Raw genomic sequence first — 20453 nt, forward strand, 5'->3', positions numbered from 1 at the left:
CTCTCTAAGTCTATAAATTGAATGGTATTAGCTAATCTATTTGGTAAAGTAAGTTTCCTTAATGGGATTTTCTCATATTAATGAAATCACAACTTCACTAAAAAATGAAAATACTATTTATTCTTTGAGATTCAAATTGTGCTTGAAGGATGAGTGGGATTAAAATAGGCACAGAAGAAAGAAGTTATTCTAGGTAGGGGGGAGAATATGAGTAAAGATTCATATCTGAGAATGCAAATGATTTTTTTCTGGAAAATAATGGATAGGTTTGATTGGCTGAAATGGAGTATTTGTATAATGATAGAGTGGTAGATAAGGTTGGATAAGGAGGTACAGAAATATTTTGAATGATTTAGGTTAAGATAGTTGGATTTAAATGTGTTCACAAGGGGGACATATTAAAAGTTCTGCAAAAGTGATTTCCCACTAATGACAAAAATAGACTATTTAAAATTGACTAATCAATAATAATTAGAAAAATGCAAGGCAAAGCTGAGTTCTTCATACTCATTAGATTGTCAAAAATGACAAAAATAGAAAATGATAGGACTTTAGGAAAACCCTGCTGCTGATAGAGCTATGAACTCATTGACATTCTTTAAAGGAATTTGGAACTATGTCCCAATAAATCACTAAACTGTTGAATATCCATTGATCTAAAAATAACATTCTTAAGCTTATACCCCCAATTTTTTTTAAAGACTCATTTGTACAAAAATATTTAACATAGATCTTTTTGTAATAGCAAGGAAATGGAAACTATGTATTGCCCATCAATTATGAATAATATTGTGCTATAAGAATTGATTAGTGACAGAGTTGTCAAAAGAAGAAAAGAAAATTATGGAAAGAAAAGAAAGGAAAAGAAAAAAGATAGTATTATTGTAGCTTTAAAAAATGTATAGAAGAAAGCAGAAGAAACTCAGAAGGAACATAAGCAGAACAGATTTGAAAGTTAAATGTTGAATTTATTATATACTTAAAAAGAAATAGTATACATAATAAAATTTCATGGTTTTATTTTAAATCCTCTTTTTCTGTCCTACTTTGTATATGGAAATGCTTTTTTTATTTGTTGTTTGTTAAATCTACAACAAAAATAAATTCCAAAAAAGACATTAAAGTTCCCAAGGAATTCAATGGCACAGTCAAAACTTATAGTGTCCTTATCTTGACAATCAAAAACCTGATCATACGGAGTTTCTTATTCCTGTCCTAAAGAAAAGAGACATTGGGTTTGATAAGAGCAAATGTTGTAGGCCTTTAATGTTTGGCAATTAAATCTAGAGAAGTAGCCAACATACTCCTACCATCCTTGCCCTAAATGGCTCAGGGAAAGAAACAGCTTGCTACACTTGTAAGAAAATGTTATTGTAAGAAATGTAAGAAAAGTTGGTCCAAAAGTAGCTTGGCTCCAGGTAAATCTTTGTTATTAGCAAGTTTAACTTTTGAAGCCTTTGTTCTATCACTAAAATGTCTTATCATCATCCCCATCAACACACCATTTCTAAGTCTTTTTTCTAGGTTTGATAGGGGCTTGTGGTAATCCTTCTGGGTAGTGTTGTCTCACTGATAGCACAATAAAGATGTAAGGGCCAGTTTCAGAGGACTTAGGTTATACTTTTGTATTAGATCTTTAAAAATTAGAGGTAGGTATAAACAAGACTAAGATTAACTAATCAATAATTATTTAATAAGTACTTTGTGCCAGCCACTGTGGTAACAGCTGGAGATAGAGAAAGTTGTTATACACAGTTTGTTGCAAAGATTCAGGGGAAAGGTAAATCAATGAGAGTTGAACTTAAAGGAACTGTTATTGGATCCAAGTGCCTAGAGCATTTCCCCCTCTCTGTTTTGTACCAAGGTATGTGGTTAGAATGGGTTCACACTCGTGGGAGAGAAAGCTCCTTTTTCTCACATTTTTTGATCCATGAAGTCTGATTTTGACCTGTCAAGATGATTCTACAATGTTTGATGTTCAGAGCCTTTCTCAAAAAAAGGAAATGAAAAAAGTGCTTATTGTAAATCAAATATGGGCAAGACAATTTATTCCTTTATACAAAAAGATACTTAAGCACAAGACTCATACAAGGGAACGTTTGTCCAAAAAAAAATTTTTTTTAAATCGGATTTAAATCTGATTTAAGTTACTATAACTCCTATTTTAGTTTGTGGAGGTATTGATTACTAAACTTTTTCAGGACAAAAGGAACTTTTAAAGATTGCTAACAAGACATGTTTACATTTCACCTCAGCAGTTCATTATTCAAATAATTCCTGGTAAATTTCTGCTCTTAAAACAGCAGAAATCAATCCTCTTGTCCATAGTGGTAGTATCAGAGAAGAGTCAAAGGAGCATCTAGAAGAGAGATCATGAAGGCAAATGCCAGTACTTGACCACTGACTAGGTATGGGGGAAGGGGTGAGAGAGAATAGGAATAGACAGACAAATTTTGAGTCTGAATGACTAGGAAGATGGTGGTAACTTCAGCAATTAAATACAATAAGTGAAGTTTGGGAGATGTTAAATTTACAATGTCTTTGAGACATCCAGTTCAAAATGTCTTAGAAGGTAATTGGAGATGTAAGAGTGAAGGTCAGGAGAGAGGTTAGGGGCAGATACATAAATCTGAGTTATCTGCTTAGAGATGATAATTGGAACCATGGGAACTGATAATATCACTAATAAAATAGAAAGAAAAGAAAAAAGGGCCCAAAATAGAGTCTTGTTGAACCCCTAACTATTAGCAATAATGATATGGATGATGATCTAGCAAAGGAGACTGAGAGGATCAGTTAGGTAGAAGGAAAATTGAATCCAGAGAGTCAATGACACAAAAACCTGTATAGAAGAATATCAAGGAAAAGAAATAAAGTGACAGACAGTGTCAAAGGCTGCAGATGGGTTAAAAAAGGTGAGGATTTTTTTTAAGGCCATTAGATTTGGCAAAAAGCAGTTTCTGTTGAATAATGAGGTCCAAAGTCAGATTTCAAAGAAATAAGAAGAGAGAGGAAAGGAAGTGAAGAAACCTACTGTGGATGGCCCATTCAAATTTAGTCATAAAAGGAATGAAAGATATAGAATGATAGTTGGCATGAACAGATCAATTGAAATTTTTATGTTGATGTGGGAGACACATGCATATTTGTAGGTAATAAGGAAGCAGCCAATAGGCAGGTAACAATTGAAGATTAGTGAGAAAGTGGGGATGATGAAGGGACCAATATTTTGGAGAAGATGAAATGGATGGATTATTGTTGTTTTTGAAGAGGGCCAATGACATCATGGAGTGATATCTTGATTTGTGTGTGAATTTGATTTAAGTGAGGCAAAATTACACTAAGTTGTCTTGCTCTCTCTCAGAGTTATTGAAATTTAGTGGCAAGACAAACATTAAGATGACTGACAGTGGTTCAGAATACAATAGATGATCTTTGATGTTTGACCAAGCTCTAAGTGCATGTTCCACAATGCCTGTTTCAGCATCTTTATGGTTATTGGAACAAATTGTTATCATCTGCCCGCTGCCAGGAAAAATCTTCGACATTTGGGATAGATACCTTTCTAGCTTGCCAATAGATCTGAGGCCCATTAGTTATCTTTAACCTGGTTTAGTCTATGCAGTGAAATGATTTACAGAGGTGTGGCTGCTGTGCTATAGCTTCTTGAGACCACAGGTGAGCATTGAGTGCCAGGTAGATAGACAGCAAAGATGGATGAGCAGCCCTCACACCAGAGGTGCTAGAGCCCTCCTTGAATATCCTATACACCTCAGTGGATGGATTATTTGTGCATGTTAAGGGAAAAAGTGACCTCTTCCTATGAAACAGGAGATAGTGGCAGACGGTAATGGAGTGATATAAGATGAGGAACAAGGGAGAAAAGATTGATCAATGGCTTCAATGTTTGTTCATTGAAATATGAGTTAAGATTCTCAGCTGAAGGGGTGGGAGCAGGAGGAACTGTGTGGTCATTTGAGGAGTGAAAAACTGTTGTGGTGAATGAGATGATGAATTACTTAGGGAAGTATGTGGTTGGAGTGGGGTAGAAGAGTAGGTCATGAGAAATGAGTAAGTTGAAGAACAAGAAAGTATAAATATTTGAGGGAATATTAATGCATATATTAAATATATTTATAGTCTTCCACATAATGGGGAACATTAAAGTCCCCCAGTGTGAGGGCAGAAAATAGGGAGGGAAAGCTATGATGAGTAAAGTACTGAACTCATTGAAGATGGCTAGAGAGTGTCATAGATAAATTAATAGGATCCAAAACTATATATAATTTCTGTACCAGGTTTGAAAATAGTTTTGGTCAAAAAAACCTCTTATTTACCCATAATTTCTACAAGCCCTTCCCCATTCCCACATAAAATTAGGCACACACAAATACAGTGTGCCTATCTTTACCCATCCACCTTGTCAGTGCCAGTAGTGTGCAAAAAATAGTTTAATCCTTCCACCCTTATAAATCTTCATCAGCTCAGGGTTTGGAACCTAAAATAATGTTAGTGGGGAAGGAAGTTCAACCAAAACTATACTTTGGTCAAAAAAATAACAGGCCTGATAGGCCACCAACTAATATTTTATTGATCTATGTTGGCATGGGTTAGTGCATGAGTTTAAATTTTGCTTATATACTGTTAGTTTGACCCTTCTCAATGTTCTAGAGAAAAATTTCAGAGAAGGTGCTAACCTTCAAAGGGAAAGGGAAAAGGAACTTTCTTACCTAGGAGTTCCCTCAACTAATGAAATCATGAATCCAGTCTCTTTTCCTATCAAAGATACTAAGAATTCTATTTTGAGACCAAGTGGTCTTAATTAATCCTGTACTTATTTACATAATTATTTTCATGTTATCTCTTCCATTAGATTGTTAGTTTCTCAAGGGTATAGATTGTCTTTTATCTTTCTTTCTTTGTCTAAGTGCTTAGAATAGTGCTTAGAACATAGTAAGTGGTTAACAAATGTTTATTGACTGACTGACATAGCTCAGAGATATGGGTCAAGTCCCAGAAGTCTTTATACATTAGTTTATTCATAAAGTCTTTATATGTTACTGCCTTTTGGCTTTTAGGACTAGAAAGGCAGATCCCAGTACAGACTTCAGGGAAACTATAATATAATCTTGCAAGTACACAGACCATTTTATTGTCACAATAAATGATGCATGTAAATTTACTTTTCCTAGGCAAGGCCAAATTTTAGTCACCTTCAATTACTAGGAAACCTGTTATTTTGAATGTGATTCATGTAATATTTAAGTTATTCAATAGCAAATTGTCAATGAAGGACAACATTCTGCCATTCAGGGTTAAAAGGGCAGGACTATTGGAAGAAGAAATCAGTCATCTATAAAATGCAATGTTTTGACCTTTGTCAAGAGTGTCAGTGTTGTTATCCCAGCAGGGGAAAATGAGGGGAAAATTCTGATTCATTGAGGATAAAAGCATCTTGGCCCACTTGGTTTCCCTCCTATTGTTTCTCATATTCTCCCACCTTGGATGTGGTCTGCAGCCTGGAACCAAAAACTGCAGGAGTTCCTTGGAACGAAATTGCATATGTAAAGAGGATAATCCAGATAAAGAGGGAGAACTAGAATGCAGATATGGAATAGACCACCTGCATGAACAAATGCTTTTAAAAAAATTTTACCATGAATTTCTAAAACATTAAAACAGTCTCAAATGCAAATGCCTTAGCAAGGAAACAACATTTTACTTAAAAATAAATTTTAGTTTTCAAAATAAAACATTTTACTTTTTAGCAAAAACACTGGATTTATGTAAAGAGATCACTTTGCTCTCCCAAACTCCTAAATTCATTAAAATGGGAAAGGTACTGATTATATCTGTAAAAGTTAGCAGATTCTGGGTCACTTGAAGTAAGAGTTTGCAGGATAATAGATTCACATAAATCTTAGATAATCATTTAATTTTTTCCCTTAATTTTTTAGATGTGGAAATTATATGATCACATATCTGGAACTAGGAGGGAAATGAGAGGGCATTTAGGCACAATTCCCTTGTTATTTAACAGGATTGTTGTCATAGATTATAGATATCTACAGGGATCTCAGATAATCATCTAGTTCAATCTCTTAGGGAAACTGATATTCAGGGAAATCAAGTTGATTTTACCAAGGTCACACAGACAGTAAATGGTAGAATTTTAATCAACATCATCTTTGGACCCAGGTTCTGTGTTTGCACTTTCAATGCTCTTTCCAATATACTACAATGGAGAGTGTTTAGAATAAATCCTTTTAGGGAGCTTTTTGAATGGGCAATAATTTAAACAGAATTGAAATGAACTTAATGAAATATCAGTTTTTTGATTAATATGTTAAAAAATGAAGGTGAGTATAATTAACTAAATAAAAACTCAAAAATGTGCTAGATCCTTAACAAATTTATGTGAGATTAATTGGTGTCATGGATATTTTAGGTCCTGATTAAAAGTGATCAACAGTCTTCTAAGTTTACTTTTTTAGACACGTACTTTTATAAACCAGTATAATTGCCTTCCTTGATATTCCTCAAACAAGAAGAAAGGAAATAAACTCTGTGCCTGCCACCGTGTTAAAGTGCCTTTACAAATATCTAATTTGATTTTCATAATAACCTTGGAAGATAGGCGCTATTATTATCCCCATTTTGCAGTTGGGAAAATTGTCAAACATGTTCAATGCCTTGTTCAGGGGTTACACAGCTAGTATGTGTTTTAGGCTAGATTTGAGTTTAGTCTTCCCAACTCAACTCTAGGTATGAAGTTCTATGCACTTTGACTTTTAGCTGGCTCTGATACTCTATCTCCTGACTCAAAGTATTTTCACTGGCTGTTCCCCATGCTTGTAATTTTCACCCTTAGCTCTGAATCCTGGCTTCCTTTAAGTCTCAACTAAAGTTCTACCTTAGCAAAAAGCCTGGAAACAGAATTTTCCAAGTCTGTTTAATTTTAAGGCCTTCCCATTGAGATTACCTCTCAGTTTATCCTGTTTGTACATAATTGTTTACATGTTGTCTCCCACCTTAAATTGTGAACATCTTGAGATCAGGGACTGCTTTTTGCTTTTTTTTTCATATTCTACCTAGAATTTAGCATAATGCTGGTACATAGTAGATACTTAATAAATTCTACATGACAGATTGACAAAATTTGTTAAGTACCTACTATATGCTGGACATGTCCTCAGGAAGTCTAAGAACCACTGGGTACCAGCAGAGAAACTAAAATATGAAGAACTGAACAATAGGGCGGTTGTTTTCCAGAGTATATTCTTAATCCACAATGAACATCCATCAACCCTGACCTCTTCTCTGGAATCTCTTCCAACTAATCTCCATTTGCCTGCAGCAGGGGTGGGGAACTATGTTTCTGCCAAGGGCCATTTGGATATTTATAACATCATTTGCCGGCCATACAAAATTATCAACTTAAAAACTCAAGCAGTGGGAGGTTGTTGTACCTAGCTTTCAGCTCATCATCGCCTGCAGTTGCTTTGGCAGGACATTTCCCACTCTTGGCCTACAGAATAAAGCTGAATAGAGAATATATTGTGGAATAGCAGAAAGAGCAATGGTTCTAGGATTAGAGAAATTGAGTTCAAATCTTAGTTCTGTTATAAATTTTTGTGTGATCCATGAAAAAAAAATATTACATAAGTCTGAGTTTCCTCAAATGTAAAATGTGGAGATTGTATTCTGAAGTCCCTTCCAGCCTGTGAATTTCATGGCAGGAGCTTTGTGACTTTAGAATTAGAAGTCAATTAGCCTGCCTTGTAAAGGGCACCCTAGATGTATCTAGTCACTCCATTTTGCAACCTCAATGCAATTTCTAATTCCTCACTCTTATGTAACCTATATATATTCAATTGTCAGATTTTGTCATTTCTTTTTCAACAATATCTTTTGAATTATTCCCCACTTTCTTTATTCAAATATCCTAATTCAGGCATTCACCACCCCTGTCCCTTATTTGGTCTCCATTCCTCAAACCTTTCCCCTTCTAATCTACTCTCCACAAAACTGCTAAAGTCATTTTCATAAAACAATACATTCATACCACTGTCACTTCTCTGTTCAGTAACTCCCACTGGCTGACTGTTAAACTATAGATTATAGATTTAGATACAAAAGGGACTTCAGAAGCCCTCTAGTAAAAATCCCCTCATTTTACAGATGAGGAAAAAGAGGCCCTTAAAGGTTGTTATTTGTTCAAGTTTACACAGGTAATGAGTATCAAAATCAGGACTGAACCTTCCTCTGGCTCTAAATCTACTGCACTATCCATTATATATGCTGGATGGAAGGATGAGATATAAGCCTCTTTTTTGGGCCTTTCCAATTTTATTATTTACCTGCAAGGTACAGTGTAGCCAAACTAGGCTTACCATTCTTTATACATATCACTAAATTGTTTATCTTCATGCCTTGTATTTGCTCACAGTTTCCGGAATGAATATCCTTTTGACCTTCACCTCTTATTTCTTATTTACTACATTTCCTTCAAGTCTAAGCTCAAAAAATACTTTTCTTTTTTTAAAAAAAATTATTTAATGTTTCCCCCCAATTACATTTAAAACAATGTTTAATTTTTTTTAAACTTTTGAGTTCTAGATTCTCTCCCTTATTCCAACCCCCAACCTCCATTAAGAAGTCACATGTGGTTATGCAAAACATTTCCACGGAAGTCATGTTGTGAAAGAAAACATAGATTTCCCACCCTAATAAAAAAAAAAATCCATCCAGAAAAATAAAATTAGAGAGAGAGAAAGAGAGAGAGAGACACACACACACAGAGAATGCCTCAATTTGTCTTTGGACCCAGTCAGTTTCTCTGGAAATGGACAGGATTTTTCATCATAAGTCCTTTAAAGTAGTCATGGATCATTGTACTGCTGAGAATAGCAAAGTCATTTACATTTGTCATTCCAGAACATTGCTATTACTTTGTAATAGCTTGATTTCTTGGAGGACTTTCCAGGTTTTTTTTTGGAGAGCATTCTGCTCATCATTTTCCCATTTCCCATTCCTATAGAATAATATGCCATGACAATCGTATACCACAATTTATTCAGTCATTCCCTAATTTATGGGTATCCCCTGAACTTCCAATTTTTTGCCCTGAGAAGAGAACTGCTACAAATATTTTTGTATATATAGACCCTTTTCCTTAAAAAACAAAACAAAAAACCTCTTTTGGTAGTGGTAATAACCTAATAGGGGTATTGTTAGGTGAAAGAATATGCATGGATTTATATCTCTTTGGGCATAGATCGTGTCTTTTGGTCATTTATCAATTGGGGCATGGTTCTTCTTCCTTTTTTTTTTTTTTTTTTTTTTAATTGACTCAGTTCCCTCTGTGTTTGAGAAAAAATGCTTTATCAGAGAAACTTGCTTCAAAATTCTTTTTAGAATTACTACTGCTAATTATATCTCTCCACATTTATTGTATTCTCTCATTCCTTTTGCCCTATCTGTCCTCAAAAATGTTTCACCAATTGACAAGACTCTAGCCCAATTTGTCCTCTCTTTTATCACCCTCTCCCCTTCCCATAACCCATTCCCCTCCTATTTTCCTGCAGGGTAAGATAGATTTCTATCCCATATTGAGTGTCTATGTTATTTCTTCTTTGAGCCAGTTCTCTTGAGAGAAAAGCCTACTCACTCATTCTCTCCTTCCCATTTTCCCTCTATTGTAAAAGCTTTATCTTGCTTCTTTTTCATACCAGATGATTTACACCATTTCACTTTTCCCTTTCCCTTTCTCCCAGTACATTTCTCTCTCATCCCTTAATTTCATCTTTTTTTATTGGGGGGGAGGGGGTCTTATCCCTTCATATTCAACTCACACCTGTGCCTTATGTCTATATATGCTTCTTCAAAATGCAATAATAATGAGAAAGTTCTAATGAGTTTCAAGTATCACCCACCTATGTAGGAATGATTATCTTATTATGCTTCTCCAGCATCCTGTATTTGAAAATCAGATTTCCCATTCAACTCTGGTCTTTTCATCTTGAATGCTTGAAAATCCTCTATTTCATTGAATGTTCATCTTTAAAAAATACTTTCTAAATCAGAGTTTCTCAAAATTTTCATCTCAGGAATCTTGTCCCTTTACATTCTTAAAAATTGTCATGGTTTTCCAAGGACCTCTTGTTTTTATGTTTTATATCTAATAGTATTCGCAATATTATAAAAAAAAGCCTGAATGTATCATGCCCCTGAAAAGTTTAGCAGTACTCCTAGAGGAGCTAGGCAACCTTTTGAGAATCCCTGTTTTAAAAGAAGCTTTAAAAAATGTTGAATACATTCCACCTTCTTCCTCATTATATTGTATCTATTTTGTATACATACATATGTTTTCATATATGTAACACATATATATGTATAGATGTGTTACATATGCCTGTAGAGATATACATAAATAAACATACATGTTGTCTTCTCTGGATAAACTGTGAGTTCTTTGAGGATAGGAACTATTTGTAGTCCTAGCATCTAGCACAATGCCAGACACATAATTAGTATTTAATTTTTAAATTTATGAATTAATACTAATAATTAGTATTTAATAATTTCCTAAAGCAAGGGAGCTTGATCTAGAGCTCAGTTTCTTAAACTGTGGTTCCTGACTCCAGATGGAGTCTCATAACTGAATGGGGGTTTGTGAGATTTTGATTTATTATCAGTAAATGTTTGATTTGTATACTTATTTTATATACTTATAAATTTGGGGTTACATAAACATTTCTCTTGTGAAAAGGAGTTTAAGAAGCCCTGATCTAGGGGTCTAAAGTTTCCTTTTAGTTCTAACCCTTCTATTCTAGGATCTCATGATTTTGCTTGCTTACAGACCCAATAAAATAAGGTTTCAAGGGCTCAATTTATACTTTTGGGAGGAAATAGTAATTTTTTTTTGTTAGTAGTTATAAATGCAGCTGTTTTGCCTAAAGCATAATGATTTTAGCAAGATTTTTTTTTTTAAGCACAGATTAAAAATGCAAAACTCTGATCTTCCAGGCAGCTTTTGTAAAAAGAAATAGTTAACACATTTGAAGAAGGAAGTGATAAATATTTTGGTCACTGTGACCTAAAAAACACAAAAGACCAACACAGTTAACAAGAAAACCAGGTGTCTTTAGGCAGTTTTGACATTAAAAAAAAAAATTCTGTTAGTGAATTCAAGGAACACAGAAGGAAAGAAATTTTGCTGTATCTAAAGAAAACACATTGAAAGTGAAAAAGTTTTAAGGAAAGAGACATGGAGACATGGTGCTTCTCTTGAGAGACTGATCTGTTATTATCATTTATGCTAAATGTTCCTTTTACAAGTGTACATTTTGATTTGAAGGAACAAAAAGGTCCTTTGTTTAATTAAAACTGATCAAATCAAAGTGAGATAAAAAAGCTCAGATAAAATGTTGGTCAGAGACTGTTCTGAGGACTTGAAGCAATTAACAAATCAATTACTTAGCTTCTATGCATCAGACTTTGTTATAAGTGCTTGGAGATGCAAATATAAAGAATGAAAAAATCCCTTCTGATTAATTAACATTCTAATGTTTATATTTGTTTTTATTAACTTTATGGTATATATCATAAAGTTAATGAATACATATATAAATGAAGTATTTAAATAAAAGCTATTTTGGGAGTATGAACACTAACAATTGGGGAACACTAGGAAATGCTTTATGTAGGAGACTGTACTTGAGCGATAGGCTAAAGGAAGAGAAAGACTCTGAGACAGTTAAGGAAGAAGTGAAATCTACGTGTGAGAAATAGCTAATACAAAGGCATTAGATGGAAAATGGAGGGATGTCTTTGAAAAGCCAGTTTTGCAGTATTAGAATATATGGAATGGGATGGGAGGGTAAAGTAGGGTAGTAATGGAGAGAGTAAAACTTTTCTCGCCCTATTGTGAAGGACTTTAAAAGCAAAATAAAGGCATTTACATTTTTTTTCTGGAGACAGTAGAAAACCACTAGAATTTATTGAGTTACTGGAGAGTCACATGGTCAGATCAGTGCTTTAGGAACATCACTTTTGTAGTGATATATGGGATGGATTAGAGTAGGGAGAGAGACTTGAGGCAGGGAGACCAAATAGAAACTTTTAGAAGAATCTAGTTGAAAGGTGATAAAGGGCATGAGCTAAAGTGGTAGATGTATGAGGGAAAAAAAGGGGTTAGATGCCAGATAGAAGATGCAAGATTTGTCAATAGTTTGAATATATGGAGTGAGGGAAAATGAGGAGCGAAGGATAATGCCAAAATTATTAAACTAGGTGACTGGTTAGGATAATGGTGCCTCAAATTGGTATAGGCAAGTCTGGAAGAGGGGAAGATTTTGGAGGAAAGATAATAAAGTCATGTTGAGTTTGAGATATCTATAGGACATCTAGTTTGAAATGTCCATACACACATATCTGTGAGTCATGAGCAGAAAAACGATAGTTAAAAACCACAGAAATTGATGGTTATCAAGAATGTAGAGAAAGAAGAGAGTTTAAAATTGAATTTTAGGGAATATTCGCAGTTAATACTAATATTATAATAATATAATATTAATGAGCTAGCAAAGGAGACAGAAGTAAACAAGTTGAAAGAAAATGAGGTGAGAAGATGTCAAAAACTCAGAGGAAAGAGTATATAGGAGTAATAAGTTCATTAGTGTCAAAATCAGCAAAGAGCTTGAGTGTAATGAAGAGTAAGAAAAGACCATCAGCTTTGACCATTGAGAGATCATTGATAACTTTGAAGAAGGTATCATCAATAAGAGTGATCAGATTAGAAGTCAAATTGCAAAGGACTGAGGAGTTAGAGAAGGAGAGACAGCAAGTGTAGACGACTTTTTCCAAGAGCTTGGCTGAGAAAGGGAAGAGATAGTATAGAATAATAGATTGAGGAGATGAAGGGGTCTAGTGAAGGTTTTTTAAGATGGGCAAGATGTGGGCATGTATGAAACAATAGGGAAACAATCAGTAGATAAGAAGTTGAAAGTGGAGGGTGATAGGAGATAAAATATATTAGAGAAGACAGGGGAAAGGAATAAGTACACATATAACAGGGTTAACTTTGGCAAGGAGAAGAGGTTATTTCTGACAGACTCGGGAAAAGTAAGAGAGAGTGAGAGCTGATGTCAAGGGATTTTGAAATGAAGAGAATGGGAGAAGTGGAAGCTTATATTAAATGACCTTAATTTTTTAAAGTAATATATAGTATCTTAGCTGAGACAGGAGTAGAAGTGGGAGTTGTAGGAATCTTGAGAAGGGAAGGAAAGGGAAAGTTTAACATAATTTCTGTGGAAAGAGATAGGTAATCAATTAGAAAAGAATGAAAGGACTGCTTTGCATATGTGAGGTTTCAGATGAAGTTGGTTAACATGAATTTGGAATGTATCCATTAGCACAGTTCTCAGATTTCCTCCAGCTGTAATCAGCAGCTTGTGTGAGTAGGAAGAAGAGGCAGATGGTGGAAATAATTCAGACTGAATTATTTGGCAAGAAATGGGCAGTGATAGGATAAGGGGGCAAGAGATTTGATAGCAGAAGATAAGAGTTGAAATGGCTAACCATTGAGTTGAGATTGGAGAGGTAGGAAAGTGAAGTTAGAGAAAGAATAATAGTTTGAGGAAGGACTGAGAGGCAGAAAACTTGGAAGATATAATGCAAGAGTTTCAATGGAGAGAAGCAGAATCACACACAAATAGTTAAAAAAAAATACAACTTCATTAATTCAAAAGGCAGGGAAGAGAATAAGTGCCAATAGGGGATATATTTTGGAATGAGGCCTCCATTTGCTCTTGGCTAGGGGCAGCTTACTGTGGGGTGGCTTCTAGACATGGAATGATACAACTGTTTTTGCACTTTAGACAGAGAGTCAAGTCAGCAAGGTGACAATAGGAAATTGCCTTGTCATCCATTGGGAAGAGAGCAGTATAGCCAGGAGTAGTGAAATGCAGGTATTTTCTAAATTGCCTCATAAGGAGTGAAGAATGAAGGGAAAAGACATAGTGAAGAGTACACTGTGTCATCCAGCGGGAGGTGTTAGAAAACTAACTAGGACCAGTGTACTATAGACAGTAGAGAAGAATTATAATCTAAGAAGACTGGGAATATAGGATGTAACCAGGTTGGAACAAGTTTTAAATGCTAAGGTAACTATTAGATTCTAAATGCAATAGAGAGCCAGTGGAGTTTATTGAGCAGGAACATGTCATAATCAGATCTGTACTTAACAAAAAATTACTTTTCCCCTTTCTATATTTTACATAGCCATGTTGCAAAAAGAAAAGTAAAAAAAAAAGTTTCAATGTACACTTATTAGTTTTCTCTATGTAGGGTTTAGTGTTTTTCAACTTGTCCTCTGGAATTGTTTTGAATCATTGTATTGATCAGAATAGCTGTCTTTCACAATTAATCATTGTTTCAACATTGCTATTACTGTTTACAGTGTGTTCCTGGGTCTGCTCATTTCACTTTACATCAATTCATTCAAGTTTTCCCAGGTTATTCTTAAACTATTTCCCTTATCCTTTCTTCCAGTACAATAGTATTCCATCATAATCATATACAACAACTTGTTCAGCCATTCTTCAATTGATGGATGTCCCCTCAATTTCTAATTCTTTGCCAACACAAAAAAAGTTGCCAAAAATATTTTCCTTTTCCTTTGATCTCTCTGAGTTAGAGATCTAGTAGTGACAGTCACAGGTTATGCACAATTTTTTAGTACTTCAGGCATAATTTCAAATTGTTTTCCAGAATGTTTGGACCAGTTCATAATTCCAACAGTGCATTAGCATACCTAGGAATAATTACTTTGGCAGCTGATTGGAGGATGGATCAAAATGGGGAGAAACCTGAATAAGGGAGACTAGTTGGGAAATTTTTCTAATCGTCCAACCCAAGAAATACTGTGCTACTGTGGCGATTATATGAGTGGAAAAAAAGATGTATATATGAGATATTGTGGTTGTGAAAGTGGAAATGACAAGATTTTACAACATATGTGGGTTCTTATGCTACAGCCTCCATAGTTTGGATTGGGTCAAACGTTTTGATTAAGTGTACTTGAAATGAAGAAGGGTTATTGAGTGATAGAGGGAAAAAGAATCTGGAAGCAAGAAGTATTCGACTTCCTTTCCAGGACCAATGTTTTGGCCAGTGTGAGAGAAGGTACAACCAACATTGGAGAAAATATCCAGAGAGTCAACATTGTCAGAGGAAAGCCAGCTCCTAATGAAGATTAATGATTGAAGAATGTGAGAAAAGGAGATCCAAGATGAAGGCAAGTTTCTTCACTATAGAACCTGGATCTCCTGCATGAGGTTGAAATGAAACCTGGATGAGGTGGAGTTAAAGAGGATGGAGATGAAAAAATAAGTACAGATACAGTAGTTTTTCCTGTATGGCCAGTGAACTACCTCATCATCAAGATGTACTAAAAGGATCTATCTGAATGCAGAACGATTATTGAATTAATGATACCAGTAGAGTGTTATGAACTACCAGCTCATTTTCATATGATTGTTTTCAGAGTTTTAAAGGTTATAATTTGGAAATAATAAATAAAATAACTTTCTGGGTATTGGGAAGATTAAGGACTACTAAGATTATACCTTTCAGAAAGATACATCTTTTGAGTTTAACATTGTAAATTAGAGATGGGTCTCTGCCTATGAAATGACTGATTTGCAGCACTGGAATATAAAGGACTCCTATCTATCTGGATAAGATCGGCAATGCCTTACTAAATAGTTCTAAAGACCAGGGACCAATTGGTAAATAGAAGGGATCTAAGGAAGGTCAAAAATCTAATTCTCTATATTAAGTATTTGCTTATAGAATCAGGGTTAACTGATTTATGGTAACTTTTAAACTTTCCTTCCTTGTATTAAAGTTCTGGGCACAAGAGGCACAAAAATCTTTGGAAACTGAAGGAAGATGGTGTGCTAATTTGGAAGATATCAGAATAGAGAAGTTAGAAATCTGTTTTTCTTCTTGTTAATTTAGTTGATATGGAAGCAAATAAAGATGATTTTTTTTCTGAAAAAAGAAATGTCTATTTTTTTCACCAGAAGGGAGTTTTACTTTATTTATATGTAGCAAAAAAAAAAAAAAAAAAAAAAAAAAAAATCAACTTTTGAACAATACTTTGGTGGTGGTACTTAGATTTTTAAAAGAACGTTGAACAGTTTTTCTAATGTTACAAAAATTATTCTGGGAAGTCATAAGCTGCTTGAATCTTTAATATTTGACGATTGTGGTAGAGTATTTTTCATACAGTAAGAGACTTATTTTTCTTGGCCTAGAATAGGATATTTAGAATAGACTAAGCGGACTAAGAGGGCAGCTAGGTGGCTCAGTGCATACAATGCCTGATCTGGAGTATAGACTACTCTTGGTGAGTTCAAATGTGGTCTCAGATACTTATTAACTGTGGGATCTTGGGCGAGTCATATAATCCTTTTTGTCCCAGTTTTTCCTCATCTGTAAAACAAAATAAGCCAGAAAAGGAAATGACAAACTATTCTAGTACCTTTGCCAAGAAAACTCCAAGTGGGGTCATGAAGAATTTGAAATGACTAAACAACAGCTGAACAAAAAGGAATGAATGGTAATCTGTATTGTTAGAAGAATCACCTCTTACTGATAACACAAAAACGTGGATATTTTTAAATTTAAGAAATATATCATCTCAAAGTTCTTTTCAAATGTTCCATCATAGCATGGAGGTGATTTTTGGTCCTTAAAGATTATGTCAATGAAGCATAAGCTCTGGCTGGTTCTTCCATGATGGAAGGAAAATGTTGAATAGACAAATTTTTTGTCTTCTTTCTGAAGACCAATCCACCCAAGGACAGAGACGTGTCAGGTGATGATTTCTTTGACTATGGGAACCTATTGAAACAAAAGAAAATATAAAAAACTGTTCTGTCTTGGGTAGGCCTTTTGCTTTCACAATGACAATGATGAAGTGGTAGAAATGGGACAAATAGCACCAAGAATCAAAAACAAAAATGCAAGCAAACAATAACAGAGTGTAAATACTATGTTGTGGTCCACACTCATTTCCCAGTGTTCTTTCTCTGGGTGTAGCTGGTTCTGTTCATTACTAATCAATTGGAACTGATTCCGATTGTTTTTTTTTCTGCTTTAAATATGAGCTCTGTTCGAAGACCAGTGATTTAACATACTCTTTAGTGAACTACATCACTGCTGAAATTCTCATGAAAGACAAAACTTGACAACAAAAAAAGTCATATGCAAATGCAGGTGTGGTCCTTAGATTTTTCTTGTTAGAAGTAAGCCAAGTTGATTTCATAATAAGTCCAAGTGTAGTGAAAATATTTCATGTGATACTTATGCATCTCATCTTAGTGCTGATGATAAGCAGGAGCCAAAGGAGTACAATGAATCAATATATACTTTAGGGAATAAAGTCGGTGAAGAAGTTGACAAGGTCCTCTAAGGCAAGTAAACATATATATCAATATTTGGTGACTTCAATGTGAAAGTGGGTCCAGGGAAGGAGATTGAAAAATTTGACATAAATTATTCAGACATCTCATGTTTATTTATTGCAAATACTTCAAGAAGAGAGTTAAAAAGTACTTATATGATGAACTCTGAATTATATCATACAAACAAACATATACACACACATATACATCCACACATACAGAACTGTTTATTGATGTAGGAGACATAGGAGAGTATGAAGCCTGTGTAAACCATCCACTAATTATAGCATGATCAAGGTCAATATTGAATTTTAAGAAAGAAGAATAATAAGAAAAAGACACCGTTCAGAGTATGCAACTGCAAAAAAACAAAAAACAAAAAAAAAACAAAACCATTCCCTTTATAATGTGAATTGCTTGAGGAAGGGACTATATAGTTTTGTCTTATCTCCAGTGCATAGTGCATGCATTGCACATATTAGACAAAATGTTGCTTTAGAAGTACTAAAATAAGTTGAGCTTATCTATTTAAATAAAAGGAAAATGAAAAACAATCGCTATTTCTCACAAAGCTTTAACTAATGCAAAATAATCCAAAAAAAACTCTCAGCTGCAAACATTTGATGTTCTAGTCAAATGAAGTGAAATGGTAGCCAAGGAAGGAAATACGCATTTAAGGGCCTAGTATGTGTCCAACATTGATTGCTGTGTGCTTTACAAATATTCCACTTGATTCTCACAACCTTAGCTAGTAGTTATTTTCATGATTTCCATTTTATAGTTGAGGTCACTGAACTAGACAGAGGTTAAGTGCCTTGCCAGGGTTACACAGTTAGTAAATGTCCGAGACTCAATCTGAAATCAGATCTTGAATTCATGATTAGGGCTCTGTCCGCTGGGGCATCTAGCTGCCAAGGAATTGTACAATTGAAAAACCATAGAAAATTATAGATTGAGAGCTGAATGGGACCTCTTCACTATCAACCTCCTCATTTTAGAGCTGGTGAAACTGGGTCTTGGGGTCTAAGAGAAGTTAGGTAACAATCTAAAACCTTTGTTTTTTAGATGAAGAAATTGAGACTCTGAACCTAAAGTCAAACAGCTAGTAAGTGGAAGATATGAGATTTGAATGAACATCATCTGACTTCAATTCCAACACTCTAGGTAAAAAAAAAAAGTACACACACCCCAGTCTATTGAGGTTGGTTTGAGTCCCAATTAAACCACATCTCAAGAGACTTCTCAATTAAAGCTCAAGAAGGTAAACAAATTGATGGAAAATGGAATAGCTCTGCCAGTATTTCAATAATAATCAATTTTTAACATTGGTGAAAGAAAAGCCAACACTTTGGGATAGTAACTTCTTTGTCCCTATGTAGTGCTTACCCTGCAGTTTCTGGTTGCCCTACCATTCATCTCTAGACCTTCTTGTTACTTTCCTTCTCTACCAGTCATGGCTGTGTCTTTTCTCCTACATCTATACTCTTAGTACAGCACTACAGGTTGGGGAAGCAATCTTCCTTGCTAGACTTTATACCACAAATTGCCATGTGTTTTGCCCACTTGTTAGGTTGGGAATATAGGGTTGGTTAATTGTTTATCAGACTAGTGCTGTTTGCGGTGAGGTATTTCATACCTCAAATAATAGTCTTCACCTTAAAGGATCCATTTATAATCCCTGTTTGGCCCATTATGTGCTTCAGGAATTTCATCTCCTTTCTCTTGAACCTGATACTTCTCTAATTTCACATATAGTTATTGCTAGTAAAGGGCCTGGCAAACTGGCTAGACCAGTGTGGTATAATTTGAACAAACCATTCAGTTGTTTTTTGGGAATAAAAAAGAACATTAAAGAACAATCATCAGCCCATGGCCCAGCAGATTTTATGACATATAATTCATGAACCTGATAGAACAAATGTTCAATGCACAAGGCAAATAGCATAACATTATACAAGTGGATAAAGTGCTTGACCTTCAGTTTTGATGTGAAATCTGGAAGACCTGAGTTCAAATTAAGTCTCAGACATGAATATTTGTACAGTTCTTTGTAAAAAAGAAATAATAAATGTAAATTGTCAGTTTCTTCCTTTTTCTTCTTCTTTACTTCTCGTCCTTACCATATAAGTCATATCAAGTTTATAACGTTTTTTGCTTTCAGCTGAAAGGCAGAATGGTTTAACGGGAATATTTTCTGAATTGGAATCGGAAGATTTGAATTTGTGCATGGGCCAATCAATCCCTTTACTTCTTTGAGGTTCACTTTTTTCCCCCATCTTTAAAATAAGCTTGAAAATTATTCCTGTATATAAAGCTACATAAATGTAAGTTATTCTTACTTTTCCATGTCCAGATCAGATTATATAATTAGGAGACAATGTGGTATATAGTGAAAAAACAGAGAACTTCTAGGCTCATAATCCCACCACCTTTGATTCTTATACCTGTGAGATCTTGGGCAAATCATTTAATTTCTCTGAACCTCACATTCCTCATCTGCAAAAGAGAGGGGGTTAGATTAAATGACCACTGAGCTCTCTTAAAGGTTTAAATTTATGATCTTATGACTTGCCTGAATTCCAATTCAGTGAATATTTCCACTTTCCTTGTGCAAGAGATTAGGAAGTAGGGGGAGTACTTGCTCTCAGTTGGTAATGATGTTTAAGGACCTGATATTGTCAGAGTCTATATTCTCTCCTTCTTAATTTTTTTAAAACATTTATAATTTAAAAAATTAATCAAGAGTTGTCTTCATTACTAAAAGATTTACTTTGAATCATATCATTATTTTGGCTTCACATGGGAGATATATGGTTCATGGTTTTTTTAAGTCACACTTAGATAGAAAGAAAAACAACTAAACTTTACATATAGATCCTTGTAGACTCTCTGGCTGTATATTAATTTAGAAAATCACATATCTATTATCTATGTTTTATTATGTTTTATTTTTTAAATATTTCCCAATTAAATTTAATC

Source organism: Sarcophilus harrisii, chromosome 4 (genome assembly GCF_902635505.1).
Source record: "Sarcophilus harrisii chromosome 4, mSarHar1.11, whole genome shotgun sequence".
NCBI lineage: Eukaryota > Metazoa > Chordata > Mammalia > Dasyuromorphia > Dasyuridae > Sarcophilus > Sarcophilus harrisii.